A 20,761-nucleotide genomic window follows, 5' to 3' on the forward strand; every position below is an offset into this window, starting at 1 on the left:
GAGATGCATATTATTTTGAAGGAAGTTCTGTCCATGACTAAAAATAAGCCTATGCCATTTCCCTGTTTGAACTTCCTGTAGATCTTTAAAGAATACAGAGACCCAACGAAGTCATTCTCTTTGAAGGAAAGATTTGAGATCATTAGCAACTTGCCTGCTGGGAGGTTCTCAGATCCAGATGTCTTTGTGGTAAATTTGCACAGAGTGTTTGATATCGTATTTATCCCCTCATTTACAAACCACGTGCAACTCATAAAGTCAGCACTGCACTAAGAGAGGCATGACTGGTGGAAGCTCTGCTTACAATAGACAGGCATTGGATTAAAATGAGGTTTCATTGTTAAGTGAAAAGTTAACTTCCAGACACAGTTCTTAATTTAAAACATCTGAAAAATTAACTTTCTTATTTAGGCATTTTTCCAGGTCAGACGGTAGTGTCTGTATGCTCTCTGGACAAACTGTCTCATCCGCAGTAAGTGGCTAAATGTTTGGCTGGCTTCTCTAATGTATGTAAGTGAAGAATTATGTTGTTTTTATTAATCACCCCAGAATTAGTTCAGCATCCCACATCATAGGTTTTTGTTCCACTGCTGCTTCCGGCTTGCTAAAACCAGAGCACTTGTGTCACACTCTCTGACACTCCCCCCACACTTCGGCAGTTTCAGATTTGGATGACTCAAGTTGTTTTCATTTTGGATAACTTCTTGAATCCCTTCAGCACTTGTCAAATCTACATCTTAAATATGCTATTGGTCTGTTGTTTTTTTTTTTCTAGGACAAGTTAAGATCTCTTAACTCGTTTATATTCCATGAATCCAAACAGACTGAAAACAGAGAGGGACTGCCTGCAGAGTGCTTCCTGCAGTGGATCCCCATTTCTTAGGTTTGGTTTCCAGGCTTTCCTTATTACATCTTCAAACAGCACCTCTACTCATGGTCACTGTGAGCTTGAGCAGTCCATCAAAGGGAGTGACTTGAACATCAGCTTGATGGAAACTTGGGCTTAAAAGACTGATGAAGTTTACATGGGCTCAAAAGGACTCCAGTAAGCCATGCAGAAGAATTGTTATTAAAACTTATAAATAATCTTACTGTTCTATTTGGTGCTGATAATGTCTCTGCTGGGAATATCAACCATTTTTGGGCACAGAGCTTTAAAAAAGATGTAGCGTAATCAGACAGAAAGAAAAATGTGAGGGTGTAGGAAACATGACCTGCTAGGAAAGGTTGAAGTTGATCAGCCTAGCAAAAAAAAAAAAAACCAAACCAAAACACCTAAGGAGAGACATTAAGAGCCTTTAAGGACAACAGAGATGCAAAACAGGAGAAAAGAAATTATTTATATGTTCTTTGGAGACAGGACAAGAGTAATGCATTTTGATTGCACCAAGAGAGACTGAGGGTTGGTGCTAGAGACAGCTTCCTCTAGTTATAAGGACAGTAAACAGTGGAAAAGGTTGCCTAGGAAGGTTGTGGAATATCCATCACTTTTGGTTTCTAAGAACACGGGACAGATGTGAGTTGGGAACCATTCTGGTATAGCTGGACCTGCCTTTGGGCAAGGACTGTGCACAAGTTCATTCTTCAAGGCACCTTCCAGAGCTATTTATTTAATAGCTGGTGATAACATGCCTCATAGATAGAGAGGATTAAATATTGCATACTACAAACAAAATTATCTCAAGAAAAGAAGAGTGGAAAAAAAGGCCTTAGACATTGTCAGGTTTTGGGGAGCTAGAGATGTACTTTAGTTTTCGGAGTCATCTCTTCTGCTTTCATTTTGCATAAAGTTAAAATAAATGATCACTTTGTAGGCAGCATTTAGAAGCCTGTTGACTCACTTAAGGGGGATAAGCTGGGTGGGTGCTGGAGTCATTTCAGATACCTCATTGAGTTTCTCATATCTGTCCCAGTGGTAGGCCTCATGAGAGGAAGTACGTATATTGTCTGGCTAAGCAAAGGGTTGTGCTATAAAATCTTCAGAATCTTTCTTGAAGAGATTCAAAGCTTAAAGTAAAAGTTAAAAAAAAACAACCAAACAAAACAGGCACACAAAAATCCCACCTCCAGGAAGCTGAAGTTTAAGGACCACATAGAGAAAGGAAGAGAGAATTAAGCTGGCCATAAATGTTTATGCTAAAAATATTAGAGACATGATGACAGTTCAGGTCATGGAGTCTCAATTTATCATGTCTCATGCTGTGCACAAGGAATTGAGAGTATCCAGGTGGGAGAGGAGGTTGCTGGATTATCCCCCTTCCCATGGAAGAAACAAGAAGAGTGTCTGTCTTGCCAGGCCAACAGATCCAGCTTTCAGAATTCCGGTTAATTTCTTTCACTTCTTAAATCATCCAGTACTTTTATATAAGCCTCCTAAATTTTCTTCACTGTTACTTCAGTAAAATCCAATACCACATCCATCACCTTAAGGTGCCTTCCCCAACAGCAACTCATTAACAGATTATCCAAATTCTGACTTCACTGGCACACAGGATTTAATGAACTGTGGAGATTCAAAGCAGAATTCACATGATGGGAAAATTGAGGTCTAAAACAGCAAAGACATAACATGACATATTTCTAAGGGCTTCACAGTCTTTATTTCTGTGAATATTCTCATCTGCGCTAGTATAAACTGGGAACAACTTCACTAAATATAGCAAGTGCACATCAATGTAGTCCCACTGTGACATCATGATCAGTCCTGGAAGTGCTCTCATCAATTATCATTTAGATGCTACCTTTTTTGAAAGCCTCTGGCAATAATTGAGATGAAAACAACTTAAATAAAGGCACTTCAGAGTTCTACTCACTGCAGAATGACACTTTATAAAAAGAGAATACCTATATTTTTTCATTTATAAAGCTGAGATGCTTTCCAAATGCATACAGCAAAGTCAAAATACTTAAAACAATAAAGCATTTCCAAGATCAATATGGCTAGCTTGGGGATATTATATGAAAAGTGGATGAGTAACATGAAAAAAATGGCATTTGAAAGCTTATGGGTACACTGGAGATAAAGAAGCAAAGGACTGCTTAAAATGACATATAGGCTGTTTTGACAGTCAAGATTTTCAAGCCATGGGAAGTAGACTTGTAATAGCAATTAATGCTTCCCTTTCCTTTCCAACATACTCAAATCTGTCACAAATAGCAAAGTTAATTTAGAAGCAAACAAAAAACCTGGAGAAATTCCCATGTAGTTTGGTACTAGCGTAAGACTTAAACTCAGGTCTGACCAATTGGAATGGTTTGTACTTCTTTAAATAACTTTCAATTAGGAAACTTGTCTTTTCATTGTGCTCTGTAGACCACTTAAGTCTCTCATAAACCACATGCAACTTAGTAATTTTTATTTTTTTTCAACTGGAAAGCTGGAAAGGCCTGAGTTTCCAACAAGTGTAGTTTTAAGTTCTTAGGTTTTTTATTTGAAACAGAAAACTAGGTTTTGAGTCCATTCAGTACAAAGGAAAAGCATAATCATCAGACATATCTAATACACACCCTAAATCTGCCAAGTTTGCGTAACAAAAAAAGGGGAGGAAAAAAGGGAGAAAAAAAAGAGAATGGCTTCATAGCTAAATGACAGCAGTAGGTGAAGATGAAGGAAGAGAAGTGAATACTGTGTGTTTGTATTGTGTGGAATAATTTATGGGGCTTGAATGTCTTTGAACGCTCTTACCATTGATATATGAATACTTTTGATCGAGGAAAACACCCTTGGTGAAGAATGAAGAAATTACTAGATTTCAGTATTGCAAAACTACCTATGAAAAACCCATGCTGCATAACAATAAAAATCACAGATTCCTGTAAATTAGTATAATTAGTCATAGTTATATAAATGTAAGTATACATTCAATTTGTATGTACCTATTAAGGGGAAATATGTTAAAAGAGAAAACTGTTTTTCAGAATAAGATGTAACATACTGAGCAAAATTACAGCACAAATAGGGAATTTCTTTCACAGAAGAAAGCCTGAATGCCATTGCAATAGAGGACCCTGGGGCTGCCAGCATAGATGGTAGTGGAGTGAGGGCTCACCACAGAGCACGTTTCTCCTTCTTGGCCACCAGTGAGAGGGCTAACACCGACGTCTCTTTCTCTAGCAGCAGCTCCACTTATGTAGAAGTGCAGATGGCTAACACCATATATGCTTATTATTGGTGTCAAAGACAGTAATTTACTTAATTTACTTTTTTTTTTTTTTTACGCTTCGTTTGGCCCAGTGAAGCAATTCCAACAGCCTGCTGCACAGTTCAGGCAGCCAGGCCAGCTCGTTCGTGTTTTTAACACTGAACAGAGGCTGTTTACGTGAATGAGAAGAGGCATCTATAAGGCAAGGGACTTCTTGGTCCCCTACTTCTTTTATTAGCTACCTGCCAGGTATCCTGGAGTCCCCTGAATTTGTGCCTGAGCCTCATATTACTGTTCTAGGTCATGAGTTCATCAAGCTCCTCACAGCTATTTCCACCACTTCCTTTATTCTTATTGAATGTTTAAATATCAAATGTAAATGTTGTAGTTACTAGATATGCGATACATCCTCAAATGGTATTTATCAGACGTTTTTGAGCATCTCACCCAGCTTTTGACCGACCAAACACTTGAGAACTATTTCTAGCATTTCATTTGTAACTTCATGCAGCTACTAATTTAAAAAACAAAACAAACAAACAAAGAAAAACAACAAAAAAACAACCAACTTTGCTACAACATGTTTGCGTCCTTCCTTGCAACTTTGAAACAGCTCCATAATTGTCCCAGCACCGATTATATCACTGTCAATAACTGATCCTTAGACTGGAAAATGACAGCGTTAGCTATGCAGCGTAATCCCAGCTATCGTGTTTGCTGACTGAGGTTCTAAGACAACTTTGCTCCTTGGTGTACGAGTTGGTATAACTGCTAGGAAAGCTGGCAGGGTTTGTAACTCTGCAAAGGCCCCTCTACACTTGCGCTGTGATGAGTATAGCTGGAGTAAGCCTGGTGAGGATGCTGGAGTCAGGGCTGCCACAGGAATAATGACCGGCTCTGGAGGCTTGAGAGGGCTGGGGGAGGAATGGTAGGTACCTCCTGCGCTCCTTCCCCACAGAAAGATTTCAGGTTTGAGCCCTCTGTGAAATGGCAGCAAGGAGCAAGAGCTTTTCAGAGCACTGTTTTTTCAACAGCCAGGCTGATTGCAAATTGGGATATATAACATGAATAAGCAAGGCACTGTTCAAAAGTTGTTTTTCTAGGTCTGTCCAGGCACAGCATCTCCTGCAGACATCCTTTCATCTCAGGCCATAAGCTCATAATCCTCTCCAGTCAGTAAAAGGAAAGAGGGACCTTTCTTGCTTTCTATAGGGAGGCCAGAGAAGGAGCAGCTCTGCCTCTCTTTATTGCCCAGGGTGTGAAACACAGCCAGGTCAGATGCACTGCTTATTCTCAGATTTTTACACCAGCAGCATAGCAGACATCCATGAAGAACTACCTCCATCTAGCAGAGCTATCCCAGCACACACGTGCCACCACAGCTGCTGACTTCCAAACTGATATTAAGGAGAACAGAAATTAAAGTCTATTATGGACAAAATTCTATGGGTATGGACAAAATAATGATTATAAGCAAGTTTTAGTTTTTTACCTAGGCCAGCCCTCCAATCTTAGTGTCTGCCTCTCTTTTTCAAGAGAACCTTACATTTAGCAGCTCTAGTTGCTTTTACAGGTCAATCTACTCCAACGAGCATAGCCTTAACATGCCTGAACCCACCAGATGCCAGGTCTTGCTCTGAATTGCTGGTGCATGGCACGAGGCATACAAAGCACCCAGCAGAAATCTTTGTCTGGGTTCCCAAAGGAGCACAGCTTCACCAATGTAGCAAATTTGTTCAAAAAAAGCAGCACGGTGATATGTCTCTCCCGTTCCAGAAGAGCTCATGTGATGCTAACTGGCGGAGCTCTGCAGTGTGCTGTATGGCACAGTGTTAAGTGGTAACACCTTTAGTTTCCTGGTGTCATTAATACTGATTAGATCTTGAGTCTCTGCACTTAAAAAGGATGCAGGACAAGACACAAGCACTGTGCCAGCAACTTCTCCAATGAATAGCCCAGATCAGAACAAGGGGGAGAAGCCGTGGATTGCTGATTTTCTGGGCATTTGGGATTGTTTATGGAGGGTTTCTCAGCTCTAGTTTTTTCAGTGATAGTATGTAGCAATGTGTGTTTTGCAGAGAAAATCACCCACAGAGATTCAGGAGAAGACTGTAAGTGAATAAAGTGCACTCCGCGCATGGTGTGATATAAAATACTAGTTTTACCTAACTGATCCTGATTCTTTATATCTGTGAGACATGTTCATAGTGAAGTCCCTTGGTTTTTTCACTGTGTTGAACCTAAGTATGCTCTTTTTCCTACTGCAACTGCTTCAGTGGGCAATTAACATGGCTTTTTGCTCCTTTTGTAGGGCTGAGAATCTGGCCCATTTGACTCCAAGTGTCTGTGAGGTGTTGAAACACAAACCTCTGAAAATCAGATTGCTTTGTCAAAAAGTCATCTTTCACTTAAAATATTCCAAAATCTAGGGATGTCAAAGTAAATTTTGCATGCCTCAAAGTAGAACAAAGTAACTGGCCCCAAAGAGAAAAAGGAGATTCCTGGCTTGAGATTTAAATTTTCTTTTCTTTAAATTTAAATAACAAAAATATTTTTCAAAGTATGAATCTCTTGGGCACTGTCATGTTATGTCACCAAATAATTCATTAAAGCGTGTTAGCTCTACTGCTGCTGTTTGAAGTGTCAGAGGTTTCTTTGCCTGAAACGGCCTGTTATTCCCAAGGATGGAGGGAAGAAGAAGGTTCTCTTTGTATTTTTCTTTCAGAGCACAATGGATTAAAACAACAACAAAAAATCCTTAATAATGAGATAACAGTGAGGGAACTCATTCTAAAGGACTCTAGAGCGCTGTAATAGTATGTCACCATCCATAGTAGGGCAAGGCTCTGCTCCCTCCCTGTGCACAAATTGCTTGATTGCACTCACTGCCACAGTTTGTTTCCTAATATTCAGCATGACATTTCCTGTTTCTAGCCTTGGGCTTAAATGGGTTTGATCCAGCCTGCCCTGAAATTAATAGAAAGACTGCTATTTACTTCAGTGTCCCCTTTTTCCTCTTGCTGCAGCCCGTTGGCTGCTCCAATGATTTCTCTCGCTTTCATTCTGGCTGGCCTTCAAGTCCTTCCAAAACATCATGCCTCTTGCTCTGTACACAAGCACAGACAGAAAGAGGGAGAGACAAGATAATAAGCTGTGCGACTCCAATCCCTTTGCTGTGTATGCTGTCCAAGGGGCACAAAGTGGTTCACGTGGCAGCGGTGCAGGGAACAAACCAGGCTCCCCATTCCAGGCAGCCCTTGGCAGGCGCGCCAGCCTTCCCCAGATACTCCCACTCCACTGCAGTTGCCAGTACCAGCAGAGCCGAGAGCTACGCTGCAGCTCTCTGCATTTATCAAACACTATCAGTTGAGTTTTCGAGGTCCCTAGATGCAATCCCACATGCAGTCCTGGGATAATGGCCCCTGCTTGGGTGATTTTCCCTGTAACATTTCAATTTTTCCCCCAAAATGAAAGAGACTGCGAATACTGCTCCTCGTTTACATTACATTACATTATAGTACTTAACCTACTATCTATAGAGATAATCTCTCTTTGGATGATCTGCTTGCTTGGCTGAAAACCCCCTGGGTTTGTGAGGTATTATAAAAAGTCAGGTGTACACTTTCCAGGTGCTCGATACTGAAATACGTACCAGGTTTTTCTCCCACTGACAATCAATGGCCTTGCACTTCTGGTGCTGTGGTATTCAGCCATTACGGGCTGATACTTTTTTGTCTGTATGTATCAATTTAACGTAAGTTCTCAGAGGACTGTAGCTTGCCCACAGTGGCAGGCTTTGGCCCATAAGTGTTTCCCTTTTGTACTATTTCTTGCTCTTACTACCATTGCTGTTTGCCAGAGCTAAGTACCAAAGGTATATATTCATCTTGACAGCAAGGATTTTTACCAGATTGCTGTTAACACTTTCTGCAGAGAATGTTTCTCCATTCAGGAGTGGTTTGGCATATGTTTTCTTTTTAGCAGCTTCCTTTAATAGGGCTGCAGCAATTTTAAGCAGTGATTAAGCTTTGCCATTGTAACATGATGGTGATGTAGAACTCCTCTTGCAAGGTAAATCATCTGAACAGAGTGGCCCAAGTTAGGGCCATTACCTGAAAGCACAAGGTCGAGGGTACCAGGCCTGCTGAAATGATTCCTGCTGTGGTCAGTGCAGTGTCTGACAGTTGTCTGCTTCCCAGCAGCCTGAAATACAGACCACAATGTGTGCACAGACAGGGCGGGATGAGCAGCCAAGGCAATTTCAGGGTCTCAGTTAGGTCAGTTCTCTCAGGCAGCAGTGCAAAGCATCTGCTGTGTGGATGGGAGGGGATGAGCAAGGTTTACCTTTTGTCTGAGGCACCTGTAACTATCTATGTCTACACCGTTGAATAAGGGAAGGTCAGGGACTGATGCCTGGTCCCAGTTTCCAAGTGGAATAGACTAGACCATGTCCACCCACCTGCAGGGTAGTCACCTACACAGAAGACTGTCCTGAAGAAAGCTAAGTTTGAGTCATCCAAGAAGAGCCAGGAGTGACAATTAAACAGTGCAGACAATGTGCTACCAATACTCAGGTTCATTCCCATGCTGTCCCTTATTTAGAGCACAGATAAACCAAATGCTGTGTACATTTCATCAGCTTTGGGTCGGTTTTGCACATTCCCATATGAACCCCAACTGTTTACCAGGTCTTTGATATCCCTGGTCATATCTGCCAAACAGTGACATCTCCACGTTTTTGGAGACACGCTTCAGTTTCAGAAGGCGCTCTGAGGAAGCTTCTGTGATCTGAGCGCTGCGAGCCAACTGCCTTTAACTATAATGCTGTCTTGTATGCTCAGACTGTCTCGATAATTCAAGTACTCTATGCATGTGGGTGGGAGTTCTCCTTTGGCATGTGCCCAGCTCTACAAAATGATAGATATGAGCACTTGTTTCATATGGTTTGTTCTCAGATTCCTTTCAGATGCTTTCTTGACAATGGTAAATAATTGGCTTGATTGCTTTCTGTGCCTTTCTGTTATCTGTTTTTCCAGCAATTTGAGGATCTCATATTTTGGTTCTTTTGCTGTACTTTCATGACCAGGAAATGAAGTCAGCTATGTATATCTAATTCCCTCTTGTCATTGTGTACCTCAAAATTGTAGCATTGCAGTTTCAGCATCATGGAGAGTCACTAGCAGTAACTCCTCTAAAATGCTCTCCAGTGATTTAGTGTCATTTTCTACTTCAGTTGTTTTATATCCTCAAACTTAAAGATGAAACAACTCACAGTGAACACGATTGCTAAACATTTCTTCTTGGTTTGGGTGTCTCTTGGTTCTGTGGTGATAACAAACTAAGTCCAAAAGCTACCAGCTGTCTCTGCTGTAGGAATTGATACTCCAAACTTCAACTCACTAGCATCACATGGTGTGCCTTTTCAGTCATACTGCCATAGTTTGGGACAGGATAAACGATCACCTGTTCCCTGGTGGTATGTAATGGTTATATGTGGTAGCCATGTCTATGCTATCTTTTTTCTTTTTTTCAGAAGTCAGCAGCTGTCTGATGGTAGGAAAACAGTAGAAATAATGTCAGTTAGTTTAAAAACCTAATATTAAAGCCCTTTAGAAATTATCTTTAGATGCAGCTGTGTTGCTTTTACCTTTGGCACATAATCCTTGGGAGGTCAGCAAATGCCTGTGAATGACACGGCAGAAATGTGCATTTTTCTGTGTTCTCAGCCAAGTTTTAATCCACTTCCTGAACTCTCTCAAAACAGGTTGTGGCTGTGAACAGCTCCAGCTGCTGCCACGTGGTTTCCTTGTTGGTGCAGCAGAAGGTTGTGAGATACATGCTGCTCCCAGTAGGTCCAGCTAATCCCACTCCTATTGTTGACAGGCATTACTCATTTCTTTTGCAGATGGGATCCTAAACACCATTCCCGACTTTCTGTATCTAGATGAGACCCATAATCTCGCAAAGGAGCCATTTGACTTACCTGAGTGCTCTTGCCATTACCACTGTTTGCCATGAAGCATGGGGAATTGTTCTGCTTCTCCAAAGTAGATAATCCTCATCCAGGAAGGTATTTGGTCATGAACTCCAGTTGACTGCAAACATGCAGCTTGTCTGGCTACGGTGCTTGCCTAGCTTTTCCTCATCCACTCATAATGGAAGTGCTTCAGGGACACCCAAAAGGCACTTTTGGGCAAAGGTAGTTTGATTACCAGCCAACACTTCTAAGCTCTCAAATGAAGTAAGCACTGAAGTGAAGCAAAGCGTAGGCATCTGAAAAGAAAGAGCATCCTGTTGGGTAGGAAAAGCGCACAAGAGAAGGGTGCAGCAAAACAGTCATGCACAGAGAGTCATCATGATCTGTGTAACGAAAGATGCTTATCCTGCCCAAGATGGTACAGTCATTCACGTGGTGACACCCATGACAGCCCTGTTGACCTCAGCCTCCAGGGACTCAGAATAATGATGGCAGCTTGAATTTGTACCGTCCTACCGCCATTATAGTGCTCTAGCTAGCTGTGGTTGACTGAGTTCATCTCTCAAACAACGCTGAGGAAGTCTTTATCGCTTCACGTATTTACTACCAGCCCACTGCTTGTTTTGCATTTGATTTCCTGAGGGGTTTTTTGTTTGTATCACGGGGTTTGATTTGGGCAGGGTTTTGGTGCCATCTTGTATTCGTATCATGAGGTTGTCTGAGGTTTACAGCAGCATTTCTTTTTCCACACCTTTGCACTGCACTAATATTATGTCCTTGCAAAATCTCACTCTTGGTCTCACTTCCTGCCTCCTTGACAATGTTATTTTATATTTTTTTTCTTTTATCAGTACATTTGAACTCAATGACTTCTCTTTCAGTCATTATTGTATTCAAAGTCTTTATGCAGGGTACCACTTATTACCCCTCAGATTATTCATGTTTCCTTTTTAATTTTGTTTAGCTACTTTTTTTACCTCTATGCATTTGTTTTTTCCATTCGTATGGGTACATTTTCATGTTTTCTCTCTTCTACTTAGTGGATTAAGAATTCTAGGTGTGGTCCATCTTAAATCTTGCATTTACATGGGAGACTGCACTTTACCCTTACATACAGCTCCAGCTTGTTGAGGAGTCTTCTTTTAAGTCTTTAAAATTCTTATATTTAAGTCGTTTAAGATTTGACAGTCACATGAAGCTTGAACTGTTCAGCAAGATGATCATCTGTTCTGGTCTTTTGGTTGCATGCACTGAGCAGATACTCTTTCTGGGTGGAAATAGAGAGGTTTTCGATCTTCACTCAGGTACTCACCAGCTTAGTGCTGATGCATCTGTTCAGCACTCGGCTGTGTGTCTATCAAAGAGAGTAGTGTGGTTGCATTTATTTTGTTCCTCCCTCTGCCTGGCTTCACTACATCCTATATCTGTTTTCCATTGCAAGGTAAGGAATGACCAAATGATGAGCATGGTCTATCTGCATACACACAGCTATCGCACAGAGCCGTAATTATTGTTTTTTCTTTAGCTGAAGGATCCAGAATTCATCCTTAATGATGGATGCAGTTACAATTCCCAAGCAAAAAAGGCTCCCAGTTAGAATTAAGCCTATGAGGGCACACGTTTGCTTTGACATTGTCAAGAAAATAGTCAATTCAAAACACTACAAGAGGTGAAAACGGGGCAAAATAAGGGCGGTGGCACTCAAACCTGCACCTCCACAGCAGCAGCCTGTGGTGCTGCCAACGTGATGACAGCGAAGGTGAAGGCTGCTTCGTGGGAGATTCGCACTGAATCACATCCGTTTGCAGGTGCCAGCAGACACAGTGTGGGCAAAGAGCACAATGAGCACACTGCTGGCTTGGATGTGTTTTCCTTGGAGATAACAGCAGTGGGAGAGGCTCCGATTAATAAGCTGGAAGCAAAGGCAGATCTTATTAATCCTTACTTGGAATCCAGTCCACAAGTCAGCATGTTGTTAGAAATAGGGTTAGTATCAGTAAAGCAGTACTTCGGGGCCCTAGGTATGTGACAGGGACGAATGGATGGGGCACTAGACTGAAGACAGCCTCTGTGAGCATGAGTAGAATGGGCCAGATTTGGGAAAAAAGGTGAGCCAGACAATCTATGAGAAGTTAGGCCCCTGCCCCAAACCACGGGACCACCCACCAGCACTCCACTGTCAGCAGACAGCCGGAAAGTCGCTGGTAAGATGTGCACTTTGTACCTTCCTAATCACTGCCCCAGACAGACGACGACAGCCCACTGCTTCTGGGTGGTAACTCTGCAGCCTCCAGGAGGAGGAGTGCAGGCAGCCAAACGACTCTCCCAACCCTCTAATAAGCTCATTAGCATATGTCTTTGCTAACGATACATATGGAAACAGACTACTTCCATATGACAGATCTCTGGCTTATTTTACCATTAAAAAAAAGCCCTGGGAAATCACATCCAAAAATAGTTTAAAAGAACATGAGAAGTGGAAGGTCAAGCGTTCAACAGTTGGGTAGTGCCAGAACTGCGACGGTTTACATAACCTTGCTGTAGCCTCCCGGAGTGGATGCAGTAGTTAGTCACAGGATCGTGGGTATTTTTTTTCCAGAGAATCCTGACTCATTTGGTGATGTAATGGCCAAAAGGATTAAAGAGAAAAATAGAAATATTGCTCTCCTCTCATTCAAGAGATGGCACTGTGCAGAAATCCAGCCCCAGAACGGAAGCAGAATTATTAATTTTCTTCATGAGCTTCTGCAGTACAGCCTGCCCAGAATATCCTTTAAATCTTTACAAATAGTAATTCATCTTCATGCTGCACAAGTAAGAAGACATTGTTATCCCCATTTTGTATATTGGGGACGGAAGCACTTAAATCAAAGTTCTTCCTTGGGTAATCTGAGGTACCCTTGTGGGGTAAGCTATTTCTTAGCACCTGCTTACAGTTTAGGCCTGAAGACTGCTATGTTAGTTCTGTTAGACCGTGTGGCTTGGAGACAGTGACAGACAAGAAACAGTTTACTTTTATTTTTTGGCATTTGGGGATAATACTTTGGAAAGTGTATGCTGCTGGGAATCACAAAGCCCTATGTGGGCCTGGTTTTTTGGAAGACGGAGTATATGTCTGCAATTTACTAATGCATCTGCTACAGGGTTGATCTATATAAGTAAATAAAGAACGTGATATTTAAGAACAAACTTGGGCTTTTTGCTCCAGGTTTATTCCACCATAGGAAGCCAGCCTTCCCAGAATTCCTCTGATGCTCAGCAGAGGGCTAATGCTGACAGCAAAGGACAGTGATCTTTAAGTGTATTAACTGTTCTTTGTTTCTACAAAATTATGGAATGTAAAATACACACTGCCTTCTGTATCTTCAAAAAGATACTGTCCCCAAAAAAGAATGAATATATTCCTTGGCTGGATTATAGATGCACTGCTATTCCCAGTGTCCTTCTCCCACAGGCTCCTCACCGTCATTTAAAAAATATTCTTACTGAAAGTCAATACATTTTACCAACTTTCACAGACAGTTTAAAATGTTTATTTGAGTAAGTAAAATAAGAGTAAGATTATTTTTTTTTTCCCTGACTTTAGTAGGATGTGACTTTTAGTAAGTCTGGAAGTTATGAAAAGATGGATTTGATATTTTTATGTTATTTCTGGATTTCCTCAGGCAACCCCATGTGTGGGTTTTTTTCCCTGCGCCCACGTGTAGCCACACAGAGTGCAAACACATCCGGAGCTTATAAACACAGACATTTAACTTCTAGAAAATGCACGATCCCATTTGAAAGTGTTATTGTTACAGTTCAGCACCTGTTTTGCTGGTTTGGGAAAACCTCTGTGCAGTGTCTAAGGAAACACCTCTTCCAATATGTGTTTTAGAGACATTCTAAGACAAGAAGAAAAACAGGCTGGTATGAACATAAACATTTGAGATTAGGCCTTCTACAGCTATAAGGAATGCCTCTTCTGTTCATTCTTTAAAGACATAATTGTGATCAAGTTTCCTCTGTCTACCTGCTCCCACAAACGGTCCATCTGTTACACAAAACACAAAGCACTCTTTGCCTACCCCTGCCAATACCCTTCCTTCACCTTCCGCATATTAGCATGATTAGCGCTGACAAGCAGGATGAAGAGCTCAGCTCCAACCCTTCCCTTCCGCTTCCAAGCTGCTGTTCCCACCTCGACGATGTGTCCCCAGAGAGGCAGACCCGCCACCTCAGCATCCCCTGGCAGTAATCACCCGTGAGTCAGCAGAACCCATTTAGCACTCCCCAGCCGAAGCACCTCCTGAAAACACAGTGGGATGTTTCAGGCAAATACTGTCAGCCTCTTAAAATACTGTAGGCAAGTTCAGATCCCTTTTTTCCCCACTACTCTGTAATTATTATTATAATATGCTATACATGACAGGCTATAGCTGGTAAAACACACACAGCCAAAACCAAAATGAATGGAAGCGTTGCCGAGTTAGCAAAGTAGGAAGGGAGGAAGCGTAAGAGAGGATATAAAATGGTGAAGCCGATTAGTGACCTATTATTCTGTGATTAGTGTACTGGTTTGAGTGAAGAATCTGAACACGACATTGGGTTATCCTTCTGAAAGGTAATCTCAATCAAAAAAGGTTGTCATAAAAAAAGACACTGTAAAACTTACACTTCAGGTATCTTTTAAAATACAAGTTTCTTAGGTTCTCATTTTTAGAAATTATGGCTAAGAAGAATCCAGCAAGTAATGCTGATGGGGTTTTCTGAGAGGCAGCCTGGTTTTACCAACATGGTTTGAAACAACCAAGAAAACTGAACTGATGTCCTGCCCTGTTCTACAAAAGAGCTGCGTTTACATCTCCTTGCTATTACAAACTTCAGCATGTTTTTCTTCTCAGAATATTACCTTTCAGTGCAAACTGTGGCTATTATTTATTCAGCACACATTCATGGTATCTGTCACTGATTTCTTGCCCGATGAGAATTTTGACATGTGTAGGCACTCATGTGTCATTTTGTGACTGTTGCACTGCATTCCCAGATGCTAAATTGCTAACACAAAAAAATCCCAATCAGGCTCCGTAATTTTTGTATTGCTCAGCTGCAAAAATGGCAGGGCTTCTTGAAATTCCATAGGAAGACAGGAGCAGGGAATAAGAAGGAAAGGGGAAAACCTTGATGTCACATCACTTACCACATATGACTGTTTGCAGAACTAAATTTGTGACAGTATTTTTCATGTTTTCCATTAAAACAGCTGATGGGGAAGCAGCATTTCAGTGGACATTATTTCAAGATTTTAATGAAGAAGTTGTTTTAAGGTGAGGTTGGAGAAAAGGAGAAAGTAGTTTGGCACGAGGAGGAAGGCCACATAGATGAAGGTGGCAGAAAACAGCGTTATGGACTCAAGGCTAAGATGCTTAGAAAAGTCAAGGGAGTTAGAGGTGAATGTAAAGAGCTGTTCTTGTATTATGTAGGTAAATTTAATTATTTCTTCTGTTTAGCTGGGAGGATGCCTGTCAGATTTTCTGAGTCATTCCTGAAGGCAGATATCAGTGTGGTCAGACCATGGTGGTGAGGGCCAAAGAACTAGACTTGTGTGAGCAGGAGCTGCTGTGGACATGTGCGGGCTCGACTCACGCAGAGACAACACTCCAGCACGTCTCACCTCTGCCACGGGGGCTGCAGGAACTCCAAGCAGCTCTTCCTGGTCTTTATGATCCTAAAGAAATCACAGATCCCCTGAAGGGGAAACCCAAGGCTTCTTCCTATGCTTCCCATGCAACTACCAGTACTTGGTTTCTGACTCCCCACCTCGCTCCTTTTCGGCTGTACTAGCTCAGAGCGTCAGACTTTTTACGGCATGCTGCCAAGCCAGTTTATCTGCCCAGGCTTAGAGCAGTTCTGTGGCTGATGTGTGATATTGTTTTGGTCTGCTTTCATTGATTAGTTGGTTATTTTCTGGTTTGGCTCAAAAAACAGTGGTGGGTTATTTTTTGTTTGTTTGTTTGTTTGTTTTTCATTGTGCCATTCTGGTTTTAATTCACAGCAAGAGCATTCAAAGTTTTGGACCAGGATTCTTTATTCCCAGTTTACTGATTATAAAATTAAGTGCATTTCTTTCCTGTAGCCATTGCAGGAAGAACATCTGGGTCTTTGATTAATTTCCAAGATGCCTAAGATCCCCAAGAATATAAACCTCTATTGACTTGTGGGGAGGTAAGATTATGCATAAGCCCATAAAAAAGGCAAACTTAGGGCATGCAAAAATGCACCTTTTCCTAGAGCTAGGTACGGCTTTTTGCTGAGGAACCTGGAGTATTAAGGCATCATCTGCAGTTCTGACAGTCTCCAAGCTGGAAGTCCATAACTCCGCTCTCCCTTCAGACTGCGCTGGGCCAGCTGAGGCTGTTCTCTGGCCAGCAGCTCTGTTCTGCCTGAGCTGGTACCTGCTGCTGGCCCAGTGGCTGCAGCCTGAGCTCCTCAAAGTCCATAGGATCAGGATCCTGCCTGCTGTTTTTGGAAAGGCAGAACCAGACCTCTCCACTGAGCTGCTGTTATTGCCCAACAGGATGAAAAGCAAAAATTGGTTTTTCAATTGATCTATACATTTCTACTCTTGCGATGTTTATACCTTCTATATGGTAAATATTTTTTTTTTTTTTTTTAAATCAATTTGCGTGGAAAGACTAGGAGGGAAACTCAAAATAAGCTACCTAGGAGCCTGGAAATTTTGTTTGTTTATACATCTATAATGAGGTTTTAAATGAGAAGTGACACGAGTGACATTTTCTTTTGGAATTCCCATCCTTTCCAAATTCTTTGTATGAATTAGTGGAACAAACTCTGTAGGGTCCTGAAATGTAATGATCAAGAGTCACCTACACACAACCTACACAGTCACCTAGTGTGATGGGTTGACCCTGGCTGAACACCAGGTGCCCACCAAAGCCATTCTATCACTCCCCCATCCTCAGCTGGATAGGGGAGAGAAAATATAACAAAAGGCTCGCGGGTCGAGATAAGGACAGGAGAGATCATTCACTATTACCGTCACGGGCAAAACAGACTCAATTTGCAAAACATACTCAATTTATTACAAATCAACCAGAGCAAGGTAATGAGAAGTAAAACGAAATCTCAGAACACCTTCCCATCACCCCTCCGTTCTTCCCGGGCACAACTACCCTCCCGGATTTCACCACCAAGCCCCCCCAGCGGCACAGGGGGACAGGGATGGGGTTTATGGTCATCACACGTTATTTTCTGCCGCTTCACCTCCTCAGGACGAGGGCTGATCACACTCTTCCCCTGCTCCAGCGTGGGGTCCCACCCACGGGAGACAGTCCTCCACGAACTCCTCCAACGTGGGCCATTCCCACGGGCTGCAGTTCTTCACGAACTGCTCCAGCATGGGTCCATTCCACGGTGTGCAGTCCTTCAGGAGCACACTGCTCCAGCGCGGGTCCCCCACGGGGTCACAAGTCCTGCCAGAAAGCCTGCTCCGTGGGCTCCTCTTTCCACAGATCCGCAGGTCCTGCCAGGAACCTGCTCCAGCGCGGGGTTCCCACGGGGTCACAGCCTCCTTCGGGAACCCACCTGCTCCGGCGTGGGGTCCTCCACGGGCTACAGGTGGAGATCTGCTCCACCGTGGACCTCCCTGGACTGCAGGGGGACAGCCTGCCTCACCAGGGTCTTCACCACGGGCTGCAGGGGAATCTTCGCTCCGGCGCCTGGAGCATCTCCTCCCCCTCCTTCTGCACTGACCTTGGTGTCCGCAGGCTTGTTTCTCTTACATGTTCTCACTCCTCACTCCGGCGGCAGTTTCTCTCCGTCCCAACTTTTTCCTTCTTAAAAATGTTATCACAGAGGCGTTACCACTATCACTGATTGGCTCGGCCTTGGCCGGCGGCGGGTCCGTCTCAGAGCCGGCTAATATGGGCTCGCTCTCTCTTGAACACAGGGGAAGCTTCCAGCAGTTTCTTACAGAAGCCACCCCTGTAACCCCCCCCCGCTACCAAAACCTTGCCAAACAAAACCAATACACCTAGACAGAGAAGTGAAACACTTTTCACCATGTTGTAAACACATGGCTGTAGATATCCTGATAGGAAACAAGGTTACATCTGAACATGTAAAACTGTAATTTCATCAGGAAATCAAAACATCAAGATGAAATGATTCTTTGGTTAAATACTGGCAGCCAAAAATGAAATCCAGGGAGGAGAAGGGAGAGAGACACGTAAACCTTATTTGTTGAAAACTTGTATGATAGTTGTCTCTGCTATTTCAACAGGTTTTACTAAGCTTCTCTCCCTCTGCATCTGTATTTTACATGCCTCTCCTGTTCTTAACGGAGCCTAAACTGCGATTTCTTCAGTGCTAAGTCCAAGCCTAGGAGACCAGTGACAGCGAGATGTACCAAACTGTCAACACGGGAGCATCCGAGGTCACGGGCAGGGTTGTGTTGGAGAGGGAACCTGAAGCTGGAGCGTGTGGTGCTTTCAGTGGGCATCGAAGGTGGGCGCGAACACCTTGAGAAACGCCGAGAGGAGTTACGGCGTTGCCGAGGACCTGAAGGGAACAAAGTATAACAGAGAGACCTTTTCCAATCACCGGCCCGTGGACCGAGGAGTGCCACGACTGGAGGACAGCGGGGCCTGCATGTCTCTGGGTACAGCGCCAGACCCAAGCCCCAGAAAAAAAGGTGCCCAGCGGGGCTGTGGGGACAGCAGGTACGCCCCTGGAAGATGGCCGCGGTGGGGCTGACACTCCTCCCGACACGGCCGGCTGAAATACTCGGCGATTAAAGGCGAAAAAATGGAATATAACCCACTATTGCCAATTTCAAGAATTAGGGATAAAAAGAATCGTAATAACGACACAAGACGCCGTCTTTCACAAAGAGACATAATCTGCTTAAGGTTGTTCTCCCATTCATCGGGGGTGTTTCAGACGATCCGCTCCCGCCTCCCGCCTCCCCGAGGCCACCCGCCGGGGTGCCCGGACCAACGTGAACCGCTCCGGCGGTGCCTGCCGGCCGCGACCCCCGCCATGGGCCGGCCGGGTCCCCCCCCCCGCCTCTTCCTCCTTCTCCCTCCGCTTCGCCCCCGGCTCCTCTTCCCGGCCAGCCCGGCGCAGCCTCCGGCACGGCCCCACCGGGCTCCCGCGGAGCCGCCCGAACCGGCTGCCGCTCCCCGGGGGGCTACCCGGGGGCCCCGGCCCTCCCCTCGCCTCAGCCGCGTCCAGCGGACGCTGAGGGGCCGACTCTCCCGCCCCGCCTTCCCCACCCCCCCCGCCAATCAGAGCGGCGGCGGCTGCCGGCCGCGCCTCGCCATAGGCCGGCGGAGCTGCCAATCTGGGGCCGCCCCCGCGGCGGGGCGCGGCGGGCGGGGAGGAGGAGGAGGAGGCGGAGGCGGCTGCCGGCTCCGTGCGGGCGGGCAAGAGAGCGGGGCCGGGCGGCGGCGGTGCTGCGGTTGCGCCATCTGTCAGGAGCCCCGGTGGGAGGGGAGCGCCCTGAGCCGCGCTCACCCGGGCGGAGCAGAGGCAAAGCAGCAGCAGCAGCGCGGAGAGCCCGTGCGAGCTCATCCCTGCCCGGGCTGCCGTTCTGCCGCCGACCGCCGCCTCCGCGCCGCGGAACCGGGGCTCGGCGCAGCGCGTCTGCCCGCGGGGAGAGGCAGCGGCGCCCGGAGCGGCGCCCCTCGCTGCGGGCGGGGGCAGCCGTCGGAGGAGCGGAGCGAGGAGGAGGATGTGAGTGCGGCGGCGCCGCCCCGGCCCCGCGCTGCGCCGAGCCGAGCCGAGCTGCCTCAGGTAACGGAGGGGCCGGAGCCCGCCGCCACCGCCCGGGGGAAGCGGGAAGGCTTGAGGTGAGGGGGGTGGATGCTGCGGCGCGTTCGTTTCCTTTGTGCGCCCGAGCGGTGGTGGGGGGGTGCGGGGGCTGCTGGGGAGGGGAGGCGGCCGCGCTGCTGCGGGTGTCCGTCCCCCCCCCCCCACACACACATACACGCACACTCTGCCGCCGGCCGCGGCCTGCAGCGCGGGGAGGGCCGGGGGCAGCGCTGGGGACCGGCTGTGCGGGGCCGGGGCTGAGCCCCTGCGTGTCCGGGGGTCGCCCGTGTCCGTGTGTGTGTGTGTGTGTTCCCCCTCAGCCCCGCGGCCGCCGGGCGGGGAGTGGGGAGGGGGGCGCAGCACAGGGCTGTGTTTGTTGCCGCCGAACCGCGAAAAAGGGGAGGGGGGGGGAAGAGGGAAATAAATAAAAAGACCTTCTCTCCCTCTGAAATAAATCGTATAGGATTTGCGCGTCTGTGACAAAGGCCTCTTTCAGGGAAGAAAGAAGGGACGCACAAAATGCCCAAGGGTGGTAGGATGTGAAAGGAGGCTTGTTTCTTGTCTTTCCCCTAGAGCCTCTCTGTTCCTCCCCAGATGAGACCGCTGATCTGGTGCCAGTTCCTTTCCAGCCACATTTTAGATTAGCAAGAGATACCGAACGCCACACCATGGGTGCCAGCGTTTCGCTGCGTCTGCAGAGCTACGGTGTATGTGTCGCCCGACCTCCTTAATAACACTCAGTTTGGTCTCTTCTTCCTCTGGAACTCGCCTTATTTCTGCTCCGTGTGGATTTTGCGTGTGCGTGAGTGCTAGGAGAGGGCCAGGGCGG

General features: G+C 45.3%; 1 protein-coding gene across 6 annotated transcripts in view; it reads left to right on the forward strand.

Annotated features, from left to right (window-relative positions):
• Window positions 1–19,542: 19,542 nt before the first annotated feature.
• The window catches only part of FYN (FYN proto-oncogene, Src family tyrosine kinase), a 140,612-nt gene continuing 139,393 nt past the window's right edge, over window positions 19,543–20,761 (forward strand). For 3 of the 6 annotated variants that reach the window (XM_049817872.1, XM_049817877.1, XM_049817875.1), the window contains exon 1: window positions 19,543–19,970. The gene's annotated coding sequence lies outside the window, so the exon portion shown is untranslated. The remainder of the gene's footprint in view (window positions 19,971–20,761) is intronic. The other 3 variants (XM_049817876.1, XM_049817873.1, XM_049817878.1) reach the window with 2 other exon arrangements.

Source organism: Accipiter gentilis, chromosome 15, assembly GCF_929443795.1.
Source record: "Accipiter gentilis chromosome 15, bAccGen1.1, whole genome shotgun sequence".
NCBI classification, from domain to species: Eukaryota; Metazoa; Chordata; class Aves; order Accipitriformes; family Accipitridae; genus Astur; species Astur gentilis.